Source organism: Rutidosis leptorrhynchoides, chromosome 11 (assembly GCF_046630445.1).
Source record: "Rutidosis leptorrhynchoides isolate AG116_Rl617_1_P2 chromosome 11, CSIRO_AGI_Rlap_v1, whole genome shotgun sequence".
Classification (NCBI taxonomy): Eukaryota; Viridiplantae; Streptophyta; class Magnoliopsida; order Asterales; family Asteraceae; genus Rutidosis; species Rutidosis leptorrhynchoides.
Genome location: NC_092343.1, coordinates 134,963,487 through 134,990,252, shown reverse-complemented (window position 1 = coordinate 134,990,252; position 26,766 = coordinate 134,963,487). Strand labels below are relative to the sequence as shown.

At 33.9% G+C, this 26,766-nt stretch overlaps 1 pseudogene; it reads left to right on the top strand.

Annotated features, from left to right (window-relative positions):
- Positions 1 to 2,734: 2,734 nt before the first annotated feature.
- The window catches only part of LOC139874967 (2-alkenal reductase (NADP(+)-dependent)-like), an 81,290-nt pseudogene continuing 57,258 nt past the window's right edge, over positions 2,735 to 26,766 (top strand).

Sequence of the window (26,766 nt, the reverse complement as noted above, 5' to 3'; positions counted from 1 at the left end):
TTTTATACACTTGCTAGTGTACGGATATTTATGAAACTGAAATCTTGTGGCCTATTATTATAACGGAAATGATTGGTTTTGATAAACTAATGAACTCACCAACCTTTTTGGTTGACACTTTAAGCATGTTTTGTCTCAGGTGACGAATAAGATGATTGCCATGATTGCTACCTGATGAATTGAATGCTGCTACATGGAGTCTTCATTTCATTACATTTACTTTGCATTAAGACTATTATTATTATTTCAGTTTAAATTTGATGTAAAACTTTTAATGCTTCCGCTGTTTTATTAATAAATGTTTTATTCAAAACGTCTCATATAGAGTCGTTCTCGTTTATACAAATGTGATTTGATATAATTAGTCACAAATACCCTAGGCCCTAATTTGGGGGTGTGACACTTTTAGGACACGGAACTTAGGAACTGAGACATGAATGACCTAGTATACCTATTGATTGTTCCAAAGAGACCTCTTAGGAGCTATTAAGATCTAGTTAGTGCCTTAATTGTGTGACCCAAACCAATTGCATGTTCTTGTTTGATTTTTGCCCTATTATTAAGTCATATCAACTGTTCAGATATATATTAGGTTTCTATCTGCTTTACTTTCAGTATATCAACTGTAATGTTGTATAATGTTTAGATTGGTATGATCTCATTAGTATGATGAAATGGTTGTTAGTTTACCTCAATGTTTTGTCAACTTGACCTGACAGACTCCTTCCGTTTGTGATCAATGTTCACTCAACACGGCATGTTGTTATTCAGTTACCTAAAATGATAACGAGTGTTAGGATTAGAACTCAACTTACTAATAAACCTAGTGCTTTACTAAGGATAACCTCCGAGGTACAGTTACCATTCAATTATAAAACAAAGTGACATACTTTTCACTCCTCAACGAGAACTCTGAGAGTCTAGAGATAAGTAGGTCTGTGTAATTGGCTCATCCAACCAGATCAACACTATTCTAATCATAGCTTTAATATAAACATAATTACCTTTCCCTAGCCTAGACTGATATCTTGGTCAACATTTCCCTGATCTGCATACGCCGGATATCCTTCCATCACCTTTACTTTCTTGTAATTAGGATTATTAGCTTAAAGCCAACTACTATCTTATATCTAGGTAATTTAACCAAAGTCAATTATCCACTTGATCTTCAAATCGTTAAACCATTCAAAAACACGACCCTAGGTTAACTTACACCTTCTACCTTAGAAAGTTAAAAGTAATTTTATGCACCACAAAATATAAAAGAATAAACCACTGTCTCTCTTCAGATAACTAATCCTGAAGCTTGTGACCTAACGACACCGCATAAATAAAACCGTCTGTTTCGGTCATCATAAGTAGAGATATCACATGCATTCACTCAAACAAGTCCTATGTTAATTAAGTATTGATCAAATCTCATAGACAAGATTTTTAAGTATACCAATTCTAACTATTTTGAGATTGAACTATGCAACCTAGACACTATGTATTTATCCTTATTCTAATTAACACTAAGTTGGATCAAGAACACAATGTTAAATCACTATAACTCAACTTGCAATAATCAAAATTATAAGACTTGCATTAATCAATACATAATCGATTCATAACATTACAATGCAAAAGACATAAGTTTTATAATATTACAAACCACATAAAACTTGAATGAAAATTACATAAATTAATTGTTCATGGACGAAATAAAGAGAAAGAAACCAGCCACTCATGTTGAAGATGATGAACATGATGATTTATTGAAGTTGCATGAAGAACACCTCCTTAATCTTGACTTGAATCCTTGCAAAGTGAATATGAATGATGTTTTTGGGAGTGTTTATGGCTTTAAAAACTGAGATGATGGATATAAAATTCGTGGCCTTAGGGTTAGTATTTATAGAAAACCAGCAACTTACTCCCAAAACTAAAAAACCCTTAAATTCGGCCCTTAAATTTCAGCCTAATCTGACACCACCGAAATATACGATGGTTGGACCGTATTTTGCGGTCTTCTTTATATCTGGCACAAAGTTTAGCCTCAAAATTGTGGCGTGGACTATTCTGTTTGAAAAATGTACCACCACAATTTGCAGTGAGGAGACCGCAATTTGCAGTCCTCTTTAAAACTGCCCACAATCTTCTTTTTAGCTAATTTTTGTGGATTCTTTGATAATCTTTGTTTAAATTCAAAATATCATAATATCTTCATTTAAGCTTCCAAGACTTAGGTAAAACTCCTCAGTTACTCGTAATATTATACATAAAATATGGAATGATCAGTGATGCGTCGACAAGGGGCATATGTTGCAATTGCATGGCATATTGTGAAACACTTCCGGAAATAGGGGCTTTTTGACGAATTTCCATGTATTTATTTATTTTCACCGTGAGATATTTTGGCGGAAAGGGCAAGCAATTGGGTGTAGTGGAGAGGAAGTAGAGACAATGAGTTGGGAAGGATCAAGTGACATATATGTGAAAATACAACAATAACATCATTGTGAAGTATGCAGTGACCTCATCGTGTTATATATATATATATATATATATATATATATATATATATATATATATATATATATATATATATATATATATATATATATATATATATGTATGTATGTATGTGTGTGTGTGTGTGTGTGTAATGTTTAACTTCACTTCATTCTATAAACTGATCCCTTATTCATTCCAAAAAAGGGAATACAAAAAAACAAAACTAATCATCCAAAAAATGGAATATGTGAGGAACAAATAGGTAGTACTGAAAGATTATGTTAATGGCTTTCTTAAGGAATCCGATATGCTTCTTAAATCGTCTGCAATGATCACCCCAATGCTTCCAGAAGGTTCTAAAGCTGTTCTAGTGAAGAACCCTTATTTGTCATCTGATCCTTACATACGGGAATGAATGATAAAAACTGAAGGTAGCTTGTAACATCCTTAGATCGGGCATAGATGTAAGATGATCTTTTTTCCCTTAGGCATAATTTTGTGGCTAATTATGCTTTTATGTTAGTTGAATATTTTATGTTATTTTATTATTTGGTTAAGACCAGTTTGTGACAAGGGTCACAGAACAGGTTTGTTTATTTAATTTAGACTCCGTTAGGGTTATCAAATTAATTACGAAGGTTATCAGATAACTCGTAAATACCTGTGTGTGATGGGGTATTGTGTTTAACACAAGTATATAAGCTAGACACCAGCCATTTCTCTCATTTTCTGGAAACTTCTAAACTACACCGTACCTAATATCCCTTCCACTTGAAAACCCTAATCTCTAGATTTTGATTTGGAGCTTGAATTGTGTTTGAAATAGATTTTTGTGACACCGCTAATTTTAATTTTTTTTTTAATACGTGACAGAAGCATTAATTTTAAACAAATCATTTCAATAACATAAACATAATTAATTACATATCCCAAAGTATTTGTCAGCTGTCATTTAACTAATACATCTGGTGTCACGTGACAAAATAACAAAAATAGATTTAACGGAAAAGACACATTAGAGTTTCTTCATAGTCAAACATAACATCTTCATGCCCGTCTTCTCCCCAAATTGCGACACTTACAAAAGCTAACAACCTGCAGAGAGGAGATGGAGGGGAATTAGCATGAAGCTAAGTGAGTATGACCAACTACAGGCGATAGCACACAGAAGTGTTATACGACTTGTAACGACCCGTCCTTATCCTCCTGGATGAAGTCATCAACATTTGGTCCCATTGAGATGATCGACTCCTAGTAATGTCCTTAAAATGAGCAAATGCACAGCGGAAGACTTAATTCGTACCTGAGAATAAACATGCTTTAAAGTGTCAACCAAAAGGATGGTGAGTTCATAGGTTTATCGTAATAATCATTTCAATATGTTAATAGACCACAAGATTTCATAATCATAAACATAATACACTCGCAAGTGTATGTAAAGCATTCTAAGTGGTTGAGCACTTGGTAACCATACTTAACATTTAATCAACGTCGCATATTCCCTTTATTATGAAATCTCCCTACACTGTACCAAGTGTAGTAACAAAACGAAGTACTGTGCAACCGTTGAATACTGGTCGTCCAGTCCGGTTGGGGTTGTCAGGCCCGATAGATCTATCAACAGGATTCGCGTTTACAATACCCATGTAAATAGTAGTTACCAAGCTACAGGGAAATATGCCAGTGGTACAACTCAACGTAGAATATATTTTTAAGTACTTGTGTCTATTACGTAAACATTTATAAAAGCAACGCATGTATTCTCAGCCCAAAAATATATATTGCAAAAGCCATTAAAAATGGAGCAAATGAAACTCACCTAATGTATTTTGTAGTAAAAATACATATTACGACATTTAACAAGTGTAGGGTTGGCCTCGGATTCACGAACCTATATCAATTGTATATTTATTAATATACATAGTTGTAACCGAATAGATATATATATAGTTCTATTAGTTGTATACTTTTTATTTTAATAATATATATGTTTCATATATTCATTTTGTACATAAAAATATAAATTTTGTGATGTAATATGTATTAAATACCTTTTTATTTACATATATATATATATATATATATTTGTTTATCAAAACCGTAATTGTAAGACCCGAATAATTGAAGTGTACACATGTGTATATAAGTGTATTGTGCGGTACTCGAATCGGGGTTTGGTTGTATATATTTAAAAAGGCAAAAGGAGCTGGACTGGGAGAGTTGCGCGCCGCGCCATCTGTCTGTGACAGATTCTCTCTTTCTTTTAAATTAGATATTTTGAGGGTATTTTGGTAAAATCACTTGGAGGCCGGATTTAATGCCTTAGATCAGTTTTGGGGAGTTCATTTACTCCTTCCACAACTACCAACACTTATCCAAATCAATTCTAGAGAGAGAGTGGCTTTTAGTGAGGGAAACCCCATTTTGGAGAAGAAGAAGAAGGTTTCTTGCTTAAGTCCAAGCATTAAAGTTGTTCGCCTTCCCTCTAGCTTTGTTGTGATAGTTGTGGTATGCTCTAATCTTAATTTCTTTGTTTAATTTGATTTAGGGCTAGGGTTTGGGGTGAAGATGAACATAAAACCCATTTTGTTAGTGTTTTGGGTGTTCTAGGGTAATTTGAGTCATGTAGACTCAATATTGGGTTAACTAGGGTTTGGAAGAGTTAATTGTTGTTAGAGAACCCTAATTAGCTAGTAAAATTGCTAGAACACCATGATTTTTGTAAATGGGTGTAAATGGGTTAGTGGTTGACCCAAAATGGGTAGGTTGACTTTGAAAGTGTCAAATGGGTCAAAATGAACCTAAGCTAATTAATATGTGTGGTTGAAGCCTAAAACTAGTGTTAAAATGTGTAATGAACCTACTTTGGTTAATGATAGGGTTTTGTGATGAGTTAACCCGATTTTAGGGTTAAGGGTGCAAATGGGTCGGATTTGCACCATGGGTCAAATTAACACTAGGAGTGAGCTTTAGAGTGTTGACCAACTCGAGTTGTGATTTTGATATTGTGATAAATGTAATAGGTGCGTTACATTGAAGTGTTCAAGCTCGGTTATCTTTCACCAAGAGATTTTGAGGTGAGTGGAATAATTATGCATTCGTGTATATGGCGTGTTTATTTGTGGGTGTTATGGTATGAACCATCGAGCCGGTAGTACCATAGCATGTGTGTAAATTGATGTGAACCACGAGCCGGTAGCATCGAGTGTGAACCACGAGCCGGTAGCACTATAAAATAATTGATGTGAACCACGAGCCGGTAGCATCGAGTGTGAACCACGAGCCGGTAGCACTATAAACAAAGTGTGAACCATGAGCCGGTATCACTATAAACGAGTGAGACTCAATGCGTATGGTGTGAACCACGAGCCGGTAGCACCATAGCGTCATGGTTAACCATATTAAGATTTGTTGATATTTGGCATGCTAAATTATTTATGGTTGTGTTGAGTATATGCTAACTCGGTTATGTTATTGTATGACTTGTTAAGTGTTTGAGGTTGATGACATGCTTTTGTGTTACACGTTTCGTACGAGGTATCTTGTGTTGTGATTGCAAATAGATGGGCGATATATATGTATGTGTAATTATTGCATTCACTAAGCTTTGCTTACCCTCTCGTTGTTTACCACTTTTATAGGTTCGGTGTTGGACAAGGGTAAGGGCATCGTTTTGGACTAGGGATCCCGCTTGTTGCTAAGGGACGCTTTTGGTTTTAGTAGCTCTCGGAGTTTGACCGAGAGTTGGGTAGTTTAATCCCAAACGCCATGCTCATTGTGTAGTTTGGAACTTAAACTTTTTGGTGGTCGAAACTCCTAAATTGTACTAAACTTGTAATTTGGGTCGTGTGGGCCCCGCTTGTAAAACTTTAATTTTTATGTTTGAAACATGTTAGTTTTACATATTTGGTTGTATGGTAAAAAGCGTTTTGTCTAAAAGTGCCGGGAACTAGTCAATCTTTTCGCGGTTAAAAGTCCCGGGGACAGCCAGATATGGCGCGGCGCGCGGGCCATATGGCGCGGCGCGCCGATGGTCTGCAACAGAATTTTTTTTTTTATTTCGTATTTTCACAAGGTTTTGTCGGGTGTTGGTTTGGGTTGTTACAAGTGGTATCAGAGCATGGTTTAAGGGATTTAGGTGACTTGAGATTGGCGCCTAGACTTAGACTTTTGTGTGCGTGATTATGCGGGACTTGTAGGACTTTGGGTCGGATCAGAATGATTAGTGCATAGGTTTATGTGAACTAATCATGCGCTATTTGTTTGTGTTGTGTTTAGCAATCATCAAGCGAGATGGACGTTGTACTAGAGAGTTAGCGCGACGTGCTCGCGTAGTAATGACTAGCTACCATTACTACGGGTGCAAATCGGGTCAAACAAGCAATGTACGACAATTGTTGAGCGAGATGGGGTAGTGAGGCGTATATGTATGTAATTGTGTATATTTTCCCTTTCGTTTCGTGGTTTAAGCTAATTCGTTTTATAGAATGAAGACTAGAAACGGTCCCGATCATGATAACGGAAGTACAAGTGAAGACGCCGAGTTCTCGACCAAGGTCGAGGCCGTCTTTAAGAAGTTGAAATCGGATTTTCTTGCGGACGTTCGAAAGGTCTTCCAAGAGTCGGTCGATGGGCAAGTGACCGAAATGATAAACGAACGAATGAAGGCCACTATTGAAGAGGCCCTTGATGCTAGAAACGTTTATCCTCGAGGTGAAGGGGGTGATGGAAAGAGAGACTTCCACTACAAAAATTTTAAGGATACTCAACCTCCGACGTTTAATGGGGTGAGGGATCCGTTGAAAAGTACTTGTTGGATTTCGGACATCGAGGGGGCCTTCCGTACCGCGGAGTGTCCTCCCGAGAAGAAGACGAGGTTTGGGTCTAGCATGTTACGTGAAGAGGGCAAGTTGTGGTGGGATGATAAAATCAATTTGTATGGCGAATAGCAATGCATGGACTTGACATGGGAGGAGTTCAAGAAAGAGTTTTTCAAGGAATACCGAACTTCATCCGATCTTGATCGAATCCGGGACGAGTTGCATCATTTGCAACAAGGTTCCATGGATTTAGTTACCCTCAAGTCTACATTCTTGGCAAAGACTCGTTTTTGCCCGGAGTATGTGGGTGATGATCATAAGCTTATGAAAGATTTTTATCGTACCTTGAATGCCGACTACAAGAGCAAGATTAGCCGGGGTATGGCTAAGACTTTTGTTGAATTGTTTGAGTTGGCTCGGGGTTTTGAGCCGGAGGTGCCTAGGAAGAGTGATTTTACTTTTTCGAAAAGGAAGTTTGAAGGATCGAGCCATTCGAATTTTTCAAACAAGAAGTCCAAAAGAGGCGCCGAGAGCGTTAATAGTGCGAAGAAGGGTGGTTTCGGGAGTTTTGGACCCACTTGCTTTAATTGTAATCAAAGAGGGCACATGGCTCGCGAATGTCCTAAGGCGTCGACCAAGGTTACTTGCTTTAATTGCGGCAAAGAGGGGCATAAGAAGCCGGAGTGTCCCGACTTGCGAAATGATAATGTGAAAAGGTTGGAGAGGGCGGCGGGTACGGCTAGGGGTCGCAACTATTTGATGACTAATGATGAAGCCAAACAATCAAACGAAGTTGTCTCAGGTACTTTTATGGTAAATTCTAATCCGGCGAGAATTCTTTTTGATAGCGGTGCAAATTTGTCGTTTGTTTCTCCTAAATTTGTGCCTAAACTTGATAGACCGTTAGCGAAGTTAAGTCGTCCGGTAGAAGTCGAAATAGCGGACGGCAAGACGGTGCTAGTGGTTGATGTGTGTAGGAATTGTGATGTTGTTTTTGGTGCCGAAACTTTTAAAATTAATCTCATTCCAATGACCTTGGGCGATTTTGATATTGTCGTTGGTATGGATTGGCTCGATCATTACAGAGCCGATATTGCATGCCATGACAAGTTTATTCGTGTTAAGGCCCCAAGTGGGGGAGAAATGATTATTCATGGTGATAAGAGAAGAAGAACGGTGCCGATATGCACTTTTGCACGGGCGCGTCGTTCCGTTATTACCGGTGGCATGGCTTTCCTTGCTCATGTTGTTGATACTCGTAATGAGCCACCACCTATTCGTGAAATTCCGGTAGTTAATGAGTTTGAAGACGTTTTTCCGGATGAGTTACCGGGTGTTCCGGCGGAAAGACAAGTCGAGTTTCGCATTGAGTTGGTTCCGGGGGCTACCCCCATCGCTAAAACTCCTTATCGTTTAGCACCAACGGAAATGCAAGAGTTGTTGAATCAAATTCAAGAGTTGCTTGAGAAAGGTTTTATCCGACCGAGTGCTTCGCCGTGGGGCGCTCCGGTCTTATTCGTGAAGAAGAAAGATGGTAGTATGCGTATGTGCATCGATTACCGTGAGTTAAATAAAGTGACGATCAAGAATCGTTATCCGTTACCTAGGATTGACGATTTGTTTGATCAACTTCAAGGCGCGACGTATTTCTCTAAGATCGACCTACGGTCCGGCTATCATCAAATGCGGGTCCGTGAGGAAGACATTGAGAAAACGGCTTTCCGAACGCGTTATGGGCATTATGAGTTTGTGGTTATGTCTTTTGGCCTTACGAATGCACCGGCGGCATTCATGGATCTTATGAACCGGGTGTGCCAACCTATGTTGGACAAGTCGGTCATTGTGTTCATTGACTACATACTAGTCTACTCGAAAAGTATGCACGAACATGAACGTCACTTGCGTGAAGTTTTGAGGACATTAAGAAAGGAGAAGTTGTATGCAAAATTCTCTAAATGTGAATTTTGGCTAAGAGAGGTCCAATTTCTTGGCCATATTGTGAACGAAGGCGGTATCCAAGTGGATCCGGGGAAGATTGAGACGGTGAAGAGTTGGGGACGACCGACTACGCCTACGGAAATCCGGAGTTTTCTCGGGTTGGCCGGTTATTATCGTCGGTTTATCCAAGATTTTTCTAAGATCGCTTCTTCGTTGACGAAATTGACAAGGAAGAATGCGAAGTTTGTTTGGGAGAACGAGCAAGAAATTGCTTTTCAATTGTTAAAAGAGAAGTTATGTCAGGCTCCGGTGTTAGTGTTACCGGAAGGTGTCGAAGATATGGTAGTTTATTGTGATGCTTCCTTAAATGGGCTCGGGTGTGTTCTTATGCAAAGGGGTAAAGTCATTGCTTATGCCTCTCGACAATTAAAGGAGCACGAGACGAGGTACCCGACTCACGATTTAGAGATGGCGGCGGTTGTGCATGCGTTGAAAATTTGGTGCCATTACTTGTATGGTGTCAAGTGTACGATATATTCGGATCATAAAAATTTGAAACATCTTTTCACTCAAAGAGATTTGAATTATCGTCAACGTAGGTGGATGGATGTAGTGAAGGACTATGATTGTGAGATACTTTATCATCCGGGTAAGGCGAATGTGGTCGCGGATGCGTTAAGTCAAAAGACTCAACATCCGGCGATACGTGTAGCATCGTTACGTTTGGTTATCACTAACGACTTTCTTGAAAAGATGGGTGAAGATCAAATAGAGGCTTATGTTCACAATAAGCATGCGGAGCGAATTGTGGGCCAGTCGGAATTCATTACTATGGGCCCGCGAGGTTTATTGTCGTTTCAAGGAAGGGTGTGGGTGCCTAAGATGGGTGATTACCGACGGGTGCTACTTGACGAGGCACATAAGTCAAAATATTCTATTCATCCGGGCGCGACAAAAATGTATCACGACTTGAAGAAAGACTATTGGTGGCCGGGCATGAAACGCGATGTTGTGAAATATGTTGAACGGTGTGTTACTTGCTTGCAAGTTAAAGCCGAGCACCAAAAGCCGTATGGTAAGTTGCAACCGTTAGAGATCCCGAAGTTGAAATGGGAGCACATTACCATGAATTTCATCACTAAGTTACCTAAGACGGCGAGGACTCAATATGATTCGATTTGGGTTATAGTTGATCGGTTGACGAAAAGCGCTTTGTTTCTTCCCATTAAAGAAGCAATATCGTCGGAGACCTTGGCTAAGTTGTTTATCAAGGAAGTGGTCGCTCGTCATGGGGTTCCTATATCTATTATCTCGGATCGAGATACCTGTTTTACATCTCGATTTTGGGAAAAGTTTCATGAAGATATGGGTACGCAATTGAAGTTGAGCACGGCGTATCATCCTCAAACGGACGGTCAAACCGAACGTACGAACCAAACTCTAGAAGATATGTTACGGGCGTGCATTATTGATTTTGGTGGTAGTTGGGACGAGCATTTGCCTTTGGTGGAATTCTCGTACAATAATAGTTATCATACTAGTATCGGGATGCCACCGTATGAGATGCTCTATGGGCGTAGATGTCGAACTCCCGTTTGTTGGGGAGAAGTGGGTCAACGAGAGATCGGGAGTACCGATTTGGTTTTGGAGACGAACAACAAGGTTGATATTATTCGGGAACATTTGAAGAAGGCTCAAGATAGGCAAAAGTCGTATGCCGACAAACGTAGGCGAACGATCGAATTTCAAGAAGGCGACATGGTGATGAATAAAGTTTCACCATGGAAGGGTATTATTCGATTTCGAAAACGGGGAAAGTTAGCTCCTCGGTTTATTGGGCCATTCAAGGTTTTAGCTCGTGTTGGCGAAGTTGCATATCGATTGGAATTACCCGAAGAGCTTGCGGGGATCCATAATACATTCCATGTTTCCCACCTCCGTAAGTGTCTTGCGGATGATTCCTTATGGATGCCTTTAGATGAGATCGAGCTAAACAACAAGTTGGAATATGTCGAAGAACCGGTCGCCATACTCGATGAGAAAGTTAAGAGGTTGAGACATAAAGAAGTGAGGACTTTTAAAGTCCAATGGCAGCATAGCAAGGGTTCCGAGTTCACTTGGGAACCCGAAGAGTTCGTGTTAGTGTATCTTCCCTCTTGTCATGCGGCTTGGATTGCGAGGGCGCAATCCGAATAAGTGGGGGAGAGTTGTAAGACCCGAATAATTGAAGTGTACACATGTGTATATAAGTGTATTGTGCGGTACTCGAATCGGGGTTTGGTTGTATATATTTAAAAAGGCAAAAGGAGCTGGACTGGGAGAGTTGCGCGCCGCGCGACCTGGTGGCGCGCCGCGCCATCTGTCTGTGACAGATTCTCTCTTTCTTTTAAATTAGATATTTTGAGGGTATTTTGGTAAAATCACTTGGAGGCCGGATTTAATGCCTTAGATCAGTTTTGGGGAGTTCATTTACTCCTTCCACAACTACCAACACTTATCCAAATCAATTCTAGAGAGAGTGTGGCTTTTAGTGAGGGAAACCCCATTTTGGAGAAGAAGAAGAAGGTTTCTTGCTTAAGTCCAAGCATTAAAGTTGTTCGCCTTCCCTCTAGCTTCGTTGTGATAGTTGTGGTATGCTCTAATCTTAATTTCTTTGTTTAATTTGATTTAGGGCTAGGGTTTGGGGTGAAGATGAACATAAAACCCATTTTGTTAGTGTTTTGGGTGTTCTAGGGTAATTTGAGTCATGTAGACTCAATATTGGGTTAACTAGGGTTTGGAAGAGTTAATTGTTGTTAGAGAACCCTAATTAGCTAGTAAAATTGCTAGAACACCATGATTTTTGTAAATGGGTGTAAATGGGTTAGTGGTTGACCCAAAATGGGTAGGTTGACTTTGAAAGTGTCAAATGGGTCAAAATGAACCTAAGCTAATTAATATGTGTGGTTGAAGCCTAAAACTAGTGTTAAAATGTGTAATGAACCTACTTTGGTTAATGATAGGGTTTTGTGATGAGTTAACCCGATTTTAGGGTTAAGGGTGCAAATGGGTTGGATTTGCACCATGGGTCAAATTAACACTAGGAGTGAGCTTTAGAGTGTTGACCAACTCGAGTTGTGATTTTGATATTGTGATAAATGTAATAGGTGCGTTACATTGAAGTGTTCAAGCTCGGTTATCTTTCACCAAGAGATTTTGAGGTGAGTGGAATAATTATGCATTCGTGTATATGGCGTGTTTATTTGTGGGTGTTATGGTATGAACCATCGAGTCGGTAGTACCATAGCATGTGTGTAAATTGATGTGAACCACGAGCTGGTAGCATCGAGTGTGAACCACGAGCCGGTAGCACTATAAAATAATTGATGTGAACCACGAGCCGGTAGCACTATAAACAAAGTGTGAACCACGAGCCGGTAGCACTATAAACGAGTGAGACTCAATGCGTATGGTGTGAACCACGAGCCGGTAGCACCATAGCGTCATGGTTAACCATATTAAGATTTGTTGATATTTAGCATGCTAAATTATTTATGGTTGTGTTGAGTATATGCTAACTCGGTTATGTTATTGTATGACTTGTTAAGTGTTTGAGGTTGATGACATGCTTTTGTGTTACACGTTTCGTACGAGGTATCTTGTGTTGTGATTGCAAATAGATGGGCGAAATATATGTATGTGTAATTATTGCATTCACTAAACTTTGCTTACCCTCTCGTTGTTTACCACTTTTATAGGTTCGGTGTTGGACAAGGGTAAGAGCATCGTTTTGGACTAGGGATCCCACTTGTTGCTAAGGGATGCTTTTGGTTTTAGTAGCTCTCGGAGTTTGACCGATAGTTGGGTAGTTTAATCCCAAACGCCATGCTCATTGTGTAGTTTGGAACTTAAACTTTTTGGTGGTCGAAACTCCTAAATTGTACTAAACTTGTAATTTGGGTCGTGTGGGCCCCGCTTGTAAAACTTTAGTTTTTATGTTTGAAACATGTTAGTTTTACATATTTGGTTGTATGGTAAAAAGCGTTTTGTCTAAAAGTGCCGGGAACTAGTCAATCTTTTCGCGGTTAAAAGTCCCGGGGACAGCCAGATATGGCGCGGCGCGCGGGCCATATGGCGCGGCGCGCCGATGGTCTGCAACAGAAATTTTTTTTTTTATTTCGTATTTTCACAAGGTTTTGTCGGGTGTTGGTTTGGGTTGTTACAGTAATTCTATTTATACTAAGTTAATACTAGTAATTATAAAATAATGATAGTAATATTACTAACGTACTTATGGTACTAATAATAGTTCTAAAAATGATGACAATATTAATACTTACGAAAATACTAATAATTTATAATAATACTTCTGATAATATTTAGAATAATACAACTTAATAATAATATTAGTAGTGATATTTATATAACTATATTAATGATACTAATCCTTAATAACTATGTTATTAATAATAATATTGGTAATATTGAATAATACCACAATACTAATCAATAATGATAATATTAATAACAATAATACTAAATAATAATAATACTTGATATTGATAATAATGTTAGTAAAAATACCATATTAATGATAAGTGTAATTACTAAAGTTGTAGTGATAGTTATTACAATAACAATATTCTTAATTATACTCATAATACTAATAATACTCATAAATAATAATAATAATAATAATAATAATAATAATAATAATAATAATAATAATAATAATAATAATAATAATAATAATAATAATCAATATTGTAAAAGTCATAAAATTGGAAACTACCTCAAATCAAACGAGTCTCAAAAAAAAATCTGTCTTTGCTGGGACTCGAACCCAGGACCTATCGAATACCCGAACACAACCTCAACCATCAAGCCATATCGATTTTTCTGTTTTATAATTCAAATATAAATATATAACCCATTCACTGTTATCCTTATTCTTCTTCCTCAATTAGTCGACTGAACCCCAATAACTATAACCGTAGGACAATCAATTTCATAATGGAATGTTTCAAATTTGTTTTAAAACAGAAAACGATTGGATATGAATGAATTGAAATCAACAGAATTGAAAACGAAACTTAAATAGCAGTTACAGGAGCTCGATACTGAACCATATGAACTCGAAACCTGATTCAAATTTATAGACGTTTTCAGATTAAACTTACTACTTGAAATATGTAGCAATCCATTTACATAAACTGTTTGAATCATCGATTTAACTTGAAACTGAGAAACAAATTCGAATTTGATGAAAACAAAACGTTTGACTTTTTAATATTAATCTTTGACTTTCAAAATTCGAGCTTGATATTAAAGATTAAAATTGGAAAACTTACAGACAGTTTATATGTAGGATTTCTATCAAAACTGTATTTTTAGAATTTGTAAATTCATTTGATTTCGAGGTTTTAAAAAAAAACACGTACAGAGTCTTATATCGTGTTCTTCCCCTTTTTGCTGTTTAATTTCGATAATTAAAAGTCGTTTAATTGTTAATTGATAATTGTGATAAGAGAACTGAATCCTTAACCTCCTTTTATTGATCAACTGGTTTGCTAAAATACAGATAACATGTCGACAGGCCATCTAAATCAGAAACAGAAGAAAGGTAATAAACTAAAAAAAATATAACATCAGATAAAGACTAATAACAGAGTTTGGTTGTATCTGTTTGGATTAACATATGAGATTCGATTTTAGGAAAAATGAAACCAACTGTACATGATTATATGTAAACCGAATCTAATCTTGATTTTTATATATTTTTGATAATTAATTAATAATTAATAGTTATAGTTATATTAAATAAATACTGATTTCTTAATACATATATTAGTATGTATATATATATCTGCATATATATATATATATATATATATATATATATATATATATATATATATATATATATATATATATATATATATATATATATATATATATATATATATATATATATTTGTATTTATCTATCTCTCTTAATGTATATCTCTTATGTTTATGTATTTATTTTTTTTTTATAAGTTATAATTAATCTTAATATCAAATATATTATAATAATAATACTCTTAATATTACAATTTATAATAATATAATAGTAATAAATATTTTATTAATAGTAATGATAGTTATAAATTTTATATCACTAGTATTATTAACAATAATAGTAATACTAATTATAATCTTACTAATATTAATAATGAATGTTATAATAATAATATAACAATTTATATACTAATTTCATATCTATGATATATATTTATTACTAATACTAATTTTGATATTATTTTGAAAGTGATAATAATATTAGTAAAGATAACAAGTTTAGGTAAATAAATATATTAATTATAATATTTTAAACAACTAAATATAATATTATATATTTACAAGTATTATTTATATATACATTTATATATATATATATATATATATATATATATGTGTATATATATATATATATATATATATATATATATATATATATATATATGTACTATTTACGAATAGTTGTTCGTGAATCGTCGAGAACAGTCGAAGGTCAATTGAATATATGAAATAGTTCAAAATTTTTGAGACTCAACCTATCAGACTTTGCCTATCGTATCGAAATCATATGAAGATTAAGTTTAAATTTGGTCGGAAATTTCCGGGTCGTTACAGTACCTACCCGTTAAATAAATTTCGTCCCGAAATTTGAGTGAGGTGGTCATGGCTAACACTAATAATGTTTTCATGACGAATATGAGCTTGTTAAATAGAGTTTTATTACCATTGAGTAATAAGGATAACTTAATTCAATTATACGAAGGGTACGAACGAAGTTATCAGAAAGAGTAAGATGAGTAAATAGTGTTCCGTTAAAGCTTTTGATGTAGATATGGTTGATTTCTGAAATTCAAGGGACTTAAAAGAAAATCTTGGAAATCTATAAGATCTGATTCTTCGAGATTTAAGGAAATTAGGATCTCTTTAATTAAATACGACGATCTGTCTCGATTACTACGTCTGATATTTCCAGTATAAATTTACCTTTTTCGTTCCATTAGTTTTCACCACTTCTATATTCAATTCCTAAACTCAAAAGATTTTGAAATTGCCTAATCCAGTTCTGATTCTTGTTCTTATTATCACTATCGCAACAATCATTCTCCTTTTCCAATTACCACCGGAGGAATCTGTTTTCTTTTACTTCGTCCTTGGGGTTATAATGTTTTTAATTTTCCCGTGTCTTTACGTTGCGATAAACATTGATATACACTGTTTGTAATTCCTGTGTTTGTGATCGGCTTTATATTTTCCTTTATTTTTCGGAGCTCCATGCTCTTGTTTTTTTTTTTCTCTCCCCGACTCCAAGTCAAGCGAATAATGGTCCAGAATTCGTAGAAATAGAGTTTCGAATGATTGTAATGTTCTAAGCAGGGTGGAACGTGATAACACGATTTGATTTTCAAATTTATCAAAATTACAGAAGATAGAACTATCAAGAATACATTTTCTTGATATGTTCAGAAGTTAAGTAGAATGAAAGAGTTATGTAACATGACACATGATGACGTTATGATCTGTGAGTCATCATGTTCCAATAGAAATTCAGCATGACTTACTGTAATATAATCACGTTGGGCAAGCACCATTATATTATACTAACTCATGCTTCAATTCCCAACACTTCTCCATAATTCATTCATAATTTATACTTAGATTTTACAGAAGTTTCCAATATAATGAAATACAGAAAACACGAAAAGGTAGGTAATTTCGGACAAGAATATTTATGAAAATATCCTCAGAAATATCCAAGATATTTATGATGATATTTTGGAATTTCTAAGTTCGAAGGCTGATGAAGAAAAATTTTCCGCAAGATTTTAACATGATTTAGGAGCAAGATATTCTCTAAAGATTTCATCGGATCCAGAATTACCTGGATTCTTTGATTATAGGGTTTGGTCCTTATATTTGTTCTTGATCTCCTTCATGGTGTGCTCAATCCGATTTTTAGTACCAAATTTTCTATCGAGCGTTCCTAATACTTCCTTCTTTATCATCAACTTTTGGCCATTAAGACCATCTACAACATGCTACTTCGTCAGCATTTTCAAAGTTAACAGATCTGGGTCATCGGTTATCAAACCGAGGTGGTTTCAGGAGAATTGTGTTTTTAGATGATTAAACGCTGATGGTAGTATGGTGGAATATGAAAGGTTCTCCGGTAACGATAGAAGAGTACGCATATATATATAAAGATTTTAATAAGGGTTGTTTTGAACGAAAAGTCGAAGTTGACTTGCTGGAGCTGTGACAAAATTTGCTAATTTGAAAGGGATTACCAAATTGTTTTGGGTAATAATAACACTAAAGGAATTAGCTCGGCTACGTGTTAAACGTTTACTCAGTTTCCGAGGGTTTTTCAGGTGCATAACTATATGCATCAATCTTTTCTTCCGTAGATGAAGTGCGGCTGGTTCATCCTCTCGATCGAGGTGTTTTCAAGAATCGTGAAAGGTTTGAACGCAGATTGTAATCATCAAGATACGAATGAGGTTTAAGATGAAATCAAGTGGCACATTTGAAGAATTATTTAGTTTCATATGTTATAATCATTATTTTAATTCATTTTAATTATCCAATATTATTCGTCCACCGTCGATAGTCCATATTTAACAGTCCAATAGTTCATATATAGTTTAATATATAACACTCGAATTAATTAATACGTATCGTGACCCGTGTACCGGTCTCAGTATTGATCACAACTCAAACTATATATATATTTTGGAATCAACCTCAACCCTGTATAGCTAACTCCATCATTTGCATATAGAGTGTCTATGGTTGTTCCAAGATAAATATATGGATGGGTCAATATGATATGTCGAAACCTTGTATACGTGTCTCGTTATTTAAAGTGCGTAAAATAAATACAGAAATTAAATGACGATAAATAAAATTGCGAGAATGTAAATTGCGATAATTAAATTGCAATAAATAAAATGTAACCAGTTAGCTAGGAACAGTTAGCTAGGAACAGTTAGCTAGGAACAGTTAGCGTGGATTCTTAACAATATTTCAATTAGTTAGTTCATTTGTTTCTAACAAATTATACTTTGTCCGATGTTTTCTTCATTATGCCACTTGTTGGATTTTGATAGGTCAAAATCCAAATATGAAATTGAATTTGAATGAAAATAGTGGTTCTTTGGTGAACGGATACGTACATCTGTGGAGGTAAACATAATAGTAAATAATCGTTGAATCAGATTCGAAGGATGTACAGTGTAACTTATTAATGTAAAATCTAAATATTCCTCGGGTATTACCTACCCGTTAAAATATTTTCACCATTAACAGTTTGTACGAAAGAATTTTTAAATTACAATCTTTATGAAAATATACTTACATATATATTTTCTTCAGATGTAATATAGATTTAATGAGTTGATATGATATTAATCTCATTTAATTTACCTTTAGAACGAAAATATATAATCTCTAAAACATTAAAGATTACATAATCATCATGTCGAACGAAGGTAATTGATGTAGAACGATTCGTAGAAAGATGATTATACTCGAGGTACAGAATGAGATGGTGAGGCATGGATTGTTGAAACTTGGGTTATTGGTGGTACTGGTACCGTTGGTGCTGAAGCTGGTGATATTACTGGTGTTGGTGATACTGCTGGTGCTTGCAAATTGTGTGCCGTGCTCTCTAAAGTTAATACTCGAGCTCGGAGTTCTCTAACTTCTTCTACTAGCCCTGGTTGGTTATCAGTGTGAGGTAAAGGTCGGATATCTTCTCTTGTTCCGTTAATGGTAGTCTCAAGACAAAAAAATTCTTGCAAAAAGTGTATAAACGGTGTTGCGAACGGGTTCGCCGGTTAGCGGGTCAAGTACTCCAAGGTTAGGTGGTAGATTCGGTTCATGATATGGAGTACCTTCTTCCCTTCTCCATAGGGTGAGTATGTCGCGAACCCACCCCCATTTTCTCCAGTAATCACGGTAGTTGATTGGTTGGTGTGCTCATGTCACGCTGTCTTCGGAGTCAGAGGAACTTGGTCGATTCGTAGAGGCCATCTTACGCGATCTCAGAAAAGATTTTTGGTATGAAGAGTTTAGTGACAGCAATTGATAGTTGGATTATAGAGACCCGTCCTAATCCATCCGGACGAAGTCCATATCGATTACAAATGATTCACAACAGTTGATTACATCGCGAGGTAATTGACCTCTATATGATAAATTTTACAAACATTGCATTCGTTTTTAAAAGACAAACTTTTGTTACATCGACAGTTGACAGGCATGTAAAGCATTTCATAATATATCCAAATATAATTGACTTAATAATAATCTTGATGAACTCAACGACTCGAATGCAACATCTTTTGAAATATGTCATGAATGACTCCAAGTAATATCTCTAATATGAGCAAATGCACAGCGGAAGATTTCTTTCGTACCTGAGAATAAACATGCTTTAAAGTGTCAACCAAAAGGTTGGTGAGTTCATTAGTTTATCATAAAGAATCATTTCATAATTTTAATAGACCACAAGATTTCATACTTCCATTTCTCATAATCATACATCCCATGCATAGAGACAAAAATATCATTCATATGGATTGAACACCTGGTAACCGACATTCACAATATGAATATAAGAATATCCCCATCATTCCGGGATCCTCCTTCGGACATGATATAAATTTCGAAGTACTAAAGCATCCGGTACTTTGGATGGGGCTTGTTGGGCCCGATAGATCTATCTTTAGAGTTCGCGTCAATTAGGGTGTCTGTTCCCTAATTCTTAGATTACCAGACTTAATAAAAAGGGGCATATTCAGTTTCGATCATTCAACCATAGAACGTAATTTCGATTACTTGTGTCTATTTCGTAAAACAGTTATAAAAGTTGCGCACGTATTCTCAGCCCAAAAATATAAAGGGTAAAAAGGTAAATGAAACTCACAATACTGTATTTTGTAGTAAAAATACATATGACGACATTGAACAATGCAGGGTTGGCCTCGGATTCACGAACCTATATCAAGTATTAACACATTATAGTATAAATCAATTAAGTTTATATATTTGTTATGTATTAATTATTCTTATAATATATTATGATACTTATTTGATATTTAATTAATGTTATATCAATAATATTAGTTGAAACATAATTTTATGTAATATTAGTATATTTTATGTAATAATATATTTACATATATATCTTTTGTTTTGTAAAATTAATAATTGTAGAAATACCTAAGGATAATAATAATAATATTAATAATAATAATAATTTTTAAAAGTATAAAACTACCTTAGGAGTCAGTTTTAAAAAAATTGCACCAAGCCGGGCTCGAACCCGAGACCTCTCATTCACTCATCAACACCCTTAACCAATCCTCCATTTCAGTTTTTCTGATTTATAATACAAACCCAAATACTTATCTATTACATGTTTCAACCCACTTCATCTTCTTCACCAAAATCTAAACAATCAAACAAATTCATTCTTAATAGTCAATCATCAAAATGGTTTTAGGACTTCTAAACAAACATGAAACAAAAAATAAAAATGTGTTCATGATATAAAAAAAAATGAGAAAAAAAACAAAAAAAATCCTACTGCTTGCTAGTAGCCAAGAAAAAAAAAATTGTTTTCAATTTTGAGTTCGTTTTGGACAATCTTTACAACATGAAACATGTTTCAAATCATTCCTAAAAACTATTGAAATCGTCAATTGAACTTAAAACATCAAAACAAGCTCTAATTTCTCCAAGAACAAAACAGTTGACTTTTGACAATTTAACTTTGACTCGCAAATTCGAATTCGTTATCAAGAATTGGAACTTGATATTTTGCAGGAAGTTTAAGTAAATGATTCCTAACAACTCTACATTTTTAGTTTTTGAAATTTGTTTCGAATTCACGTTAGTGTATATCACTGTGAAGAACTCAAGAACTCAAAAATTGATTTTTAGATTAAGAGTGTTATAGGTTATGATTACAACATGAATTGTGTTGTAAATCATTCCTATAAGCTTTATGGATCATCAAATTAACTGGAGATATCAAAAAAAATTCGAATTTGATTCAAGAACACTTAGTTGACTTTGAAAACCAAAACTTTGACTCTCAAATTAGAAATTAATAGAAAGAATTGAGGATTGAAAACTTACAGATAGTTTAGATAGACGATTCCTAACATGACTGCATTATTACATTTTGAAAATTTGTTCTGAATCAAAATATGGTGAAAAAGATGAATGTACAGAGTGTCGAGCTTATTTTCTGGGTTTTCTTTGTTTTCAACTCAAATTGCAGTTTGTAACTTATATAGAGTGATTAGGTACATGATTTAACAGTTAAATTGATTTCCAATTGATTTGTGAATTAGACTTGTAACAAACTGGAGACATGAAGTACGTAAATTATTTTCATGTGAAGAAAAAGAAAAAAAATTGATAGTTACTTCTAACATAATGGGATTCCCTATTTTTATTTTTAATAAATATTAATAGTAAATACCCTAATAATATTAATAATAATTCTAATAAAATAACTAAATAATATCATAAAAATGATAATAAATAAAAATAAGAATTCGTTTAAATCATAAATAAATTTTAATCTTAATTATCTTGTACATTATTTTACATTTTCAATTCAAATGATTATTTTGTATTTTATTAATACAACTTAATATGCACTCTTATATTTATACATGTATATATATTTACATATTTATTTACACACAATTGTTCGTGAATCGTCGGAAATAGTCACAGGTTAAATGAATCTATATAAATAGTTCAAACATTTCGAGACTCAACATTACAGGCTTTGCTTATTGTGTTGGAACATATAAAGATTAAGTTTTAATTTGGTCGGAAATTTTCGGGTTGTCACATGGATGGTATTCTCAATGCATCATATGCATAGATATATATAGTACCAGATTCCCCTAAGTTACGGAGAAATTTACGAAAGGTATCAGACAAAGTCTATCGTAATAGATACGCTAAGAAATGATTTAGCAGATACGCTAAGATATGAGTTTTGTCTATACACTAATCATGCAGTCAATGTAGTAAGATGTGTCTAGACTAATAATGATAAGCAGGCAATTTCCGACAAAAATAATAAGCAAAACTTTTGACATGCAGAGACGGTCGAAGTCCAGGCTCACTAATGCATCTAAACGACTATCAGTTAGACACATTAATGCAAGACCTGTTTCGCTAAGACCACCGCTCTGATACCACCTGTAACGACCCGTCCTTATCCTCCTGGACGAAGTCATCAATATTTGGTCCCATTGCGATGATCGACTCCTAGTAATGTCCTTAAAATGAGCAAATGCACAGCGGAAGACTTAATTCGTACCTGAGAATAAACATGCTTTAAAGTGTCAACCAAAAGGTTGGTGAGTTCATAGGTTTATCGTAATAATCATTTCAATATGTTAATAGACCACAAGATTTCATAATCATAAACATAATACACTCGCAAGTGTATGTAAAGCATTCTAAGTGGTTGAGCACTTGGTAACCATACTTAACATTTAATCAACGTCGCATATTCCCTTTATTATGAAATCTCCCTATACTGTACCAAGTGTAGTAACAAAACGAATTACTGTGCAACCGTTGAATACTGGTCGTCCAGTCCGGTTGGGGTTGTCAGGCCCGATAGATCTATCAACAGGATTCGCGTTTACAATACCCATGTAAATAGTAGTTACCAAGCTACATGGAAATATGCCAGTGATACAACTCAACGTAGAATATATTTTTAAGTACTTGTGTCTATTTCGTAAACATTTATAAAAGCAGCGCATGTATTCTCAGCCCAAAAATATGTATTGCAAAAGCAATTAAAAAGGGAGCAAATGAAACTCACCTAATGTATTTTGTAGTAAAAATACATATTACGACATTTAACAAGTGTAGGGTTGGCCTCGGATTCACGAACCTATATCAATTGTATATTTATTAATATACATAGTTGTAACCGAATAGATATATATATAGTTCTATTAGTTGTATACTTTTTATTTTAATAATATATATGTTTCATATATTCATTTTGTACATAAAAATATAAATTTTGTGATGTTATATGTATTAAATACCTTTTTATTTACATATATATATATATTTGCTTATCAAAACTGTAATTCTATTTATACTAAGTTAATACTAGTAATTATAAAATAATGATAGTAATATTACTAACGTACTTATGGTACTAATAATAGTTCTAAAAATGATGACAATATTAATACTTACGAAAATACTAATAATTTATAATAATACTTCTGATAATATTTAGAATAATACAACTTAATAATAATATTAGTAGTGATATTTATATAACTATATTAATGATACTAATCCTTAATAACTATGTTATTAATAATAATATTGGTAATATTGAATAATACCACAATACTAATCAATAATGATAATATTAATAACAATAATACTAAATAATAATAATACTTGATATTGATAATAATGTTAGTAAAAATACCATATTAATGATAAGTGTAATTACTAAAGTTGTAGTGATAGTTATTACAATAACAATATTCTTAATTATACTCATAATAATAATAATAATAATAATAATAATAATAATAATAATAATAATAATAATAATAATAATAATAATAATAATAATAATAATAATAATAATAATAATAATCAATATTGTAAAAGTCATAAAATTGGAAACTACCTCAAATCAAACGAGTCTCAAAAAAAAATCTGTCTTTGCTGGGACTCGAACCCAGGACCTATCAAATACCCGAACACAACCTCAACCATCAAGCCATATCGATTTTTCTGTTTTATAATTCAAATATAAATATATAACCCATTCACTGTTATCCTTATTCTTCTTCCTCAATTAGTCGACTGAACCCCAATAACTATAACCGTAGGACAATCAATTTCATAATGGAATGTTTCAAATTTTTTTTAAAACAGAAAACAATTGGATATGAATGAATTGAAATCAACAGAATTGAAAACGAAACTTAAATAGCAGTTACAGGAGCTCGATACTGAACCATATGAACTCGAAACCTGATTCAAATTTATAGAAGTTTTTAGATTAAACTTACTACTTGAAATATGTAGTAATCCATTTACATAAACTGTTTGAATCATCAATTTAACTTGAAACTGAGAAACAAATTCGAATTTGATGAAAACAAAACGTGTGACTTTTTAATATTAATCTTTGTCTTTCAAAATTCAAGCTTGATATTAAAGATTAAAATTGGAAAACTTACAGACAGTTTATATGTAGGATTTCTATCAAAAATGTATTTTTAGAATTTGTAAATTCATTTGATTTCGAGGTTTTAAAAAAAAACACGTACAGAGTCTTATATCGTGTTCTTGCCCTTTTTGCTGTTTAATTTCGATAATTAAAAGTCGTTTAATTGTTAATTGATAATTGTGATGAGAGAACTGAATCCTTAACCTCCTTTTATTGATCAACTGGTTTGCTAAAATACAGATAACATGTCGACAGGCCATCTAAATCAGAAACAGAAGAAAGGTAATAAACTAAAAAAAATATAACATCAGATAAAGACTAATAACAGAGTTTGGTTGTATCTGTTTGGATTAACATATGAGATTCGATTTTAGGAAAAATGAAACCAACTGTACATGATTATATGTAAACCGAATCTAATCTTGATTTTTATATATTTTTGATAATTAATTAATAATTAATAGTTATAGTTATATTAAATAAATACTGATTTTTTAATACATATATTAGTATGTATATATATATATATATATATTTGTATTTATCTATCTCTCTTAATGTATATCTCTTATGTTTATGTATTTATTTATTTATTTTTTTTTTTATAAGTTATAATTAATCTTAATATCAAATATATTATAATAATAATACTCTTAATATTACAATTTATAATAATATAATAGTAATAAATATTTTATTAATAGTAATGATAGTTATAAATTTTATATCACTAGTATTATTAACAATAATAGTAATACTAATTATAATCTTACTAATATTAATAATGAATGTTATAATAATAATATAACAATTTATATACTAATTTCATATCTATGATATATATTTATTACTAATACTAATTTTGATATTATTTTGAAAGTGATACTAATATTAGTAAAGATAACAAGTTTAGGTAAATAAATATATTAATTATAATCTTTTAAACAACTAAATATAATATTATATATTTACAAGTATTATTTATATATACATTTATATATATATATATATATATATATATATATATATATATATATATATATATATATATATATATATATATATATATATATATATATATATATATATATATATATATATGTACTATTTACGAATAGTTGCTCGTGAATCGTCGAGAACAGTCGAAGATCAATTGAATATATGAAATAGTTCAAAATTTTTGAGACTCAACCTATCAGACTTTGCCTATCGTATCGAAATCATATGAAGATTAAGTTTAAATTTGGTCGGAAATTTCCGGGTCGTTACACTACTCATGTCACATAGTCTAACACACAATCATCACCCAGTTGTGCAGTCTACAGAGACTCCGGCGGTTCGGCCAAACCATTAACAACCAGTTGATTGGGCTGGGGTTTACCGAAAGTTCCTCTTACATACCGTGCTGCATAAATCATCCACACGCAACGAACGCGTCATTCAAACATATACCACACAGATGCAAATAGGCTACCACATGAGGAACCCAACCCGCAGGTTGATCTCTCCTATCGAATTAGGCTACCACAAGATAGGGATGCACTGGGTTCCAGCAGACAAGAATTAACCAACATGCTACTATATACTATATTCTCCAGTTAGTCCCACTCACCGATTACCAGCAAACGAGAAGGTATTCAGCTGTCTAATCACTGAACCTTCTCTTTCTCCTTTTCTCCCGAGAAAAACATATACACAAGTTAGTTTCTGTCTGTTAACACCAAATAACACAATATATAAATTTTTGTGTTAAAAAGCGTCCGCTAAGTTTTTTTTGCTTAACACTTATACACTTTCAAAATTTACATTCTGATCATCAAAATACAAACGGGCAGCATAACGGCTAGAAATCAACACTTGGTAAAATATTTCACTGCCACAGACACTCGGTCGACTGTCATAGACAGTCGTCCGACTGTCTACACTTACTCGGCCGAGTGTCTAGTCAATCAGTCGATGGTATCTCACAGACACACTCGGCTGTAGGTCTTACACACACGGTCGATTGTCGAGTCGGTCGAGTCGGTCGGTCGATACTCGGCCGACTGTGTTTATCTGCAGAAGCTGAAGACAAAGTGACGGGTTTCACCCAAAATTGACCAATTCTTGCTCTAGAGCTCGATTATGACCTCAAAACTGACCAAATCGAAGACACTAAACATGTAGAAACATAAACCCACAAGATTTGGACTCAAACAACAACAACAAATCTAATCA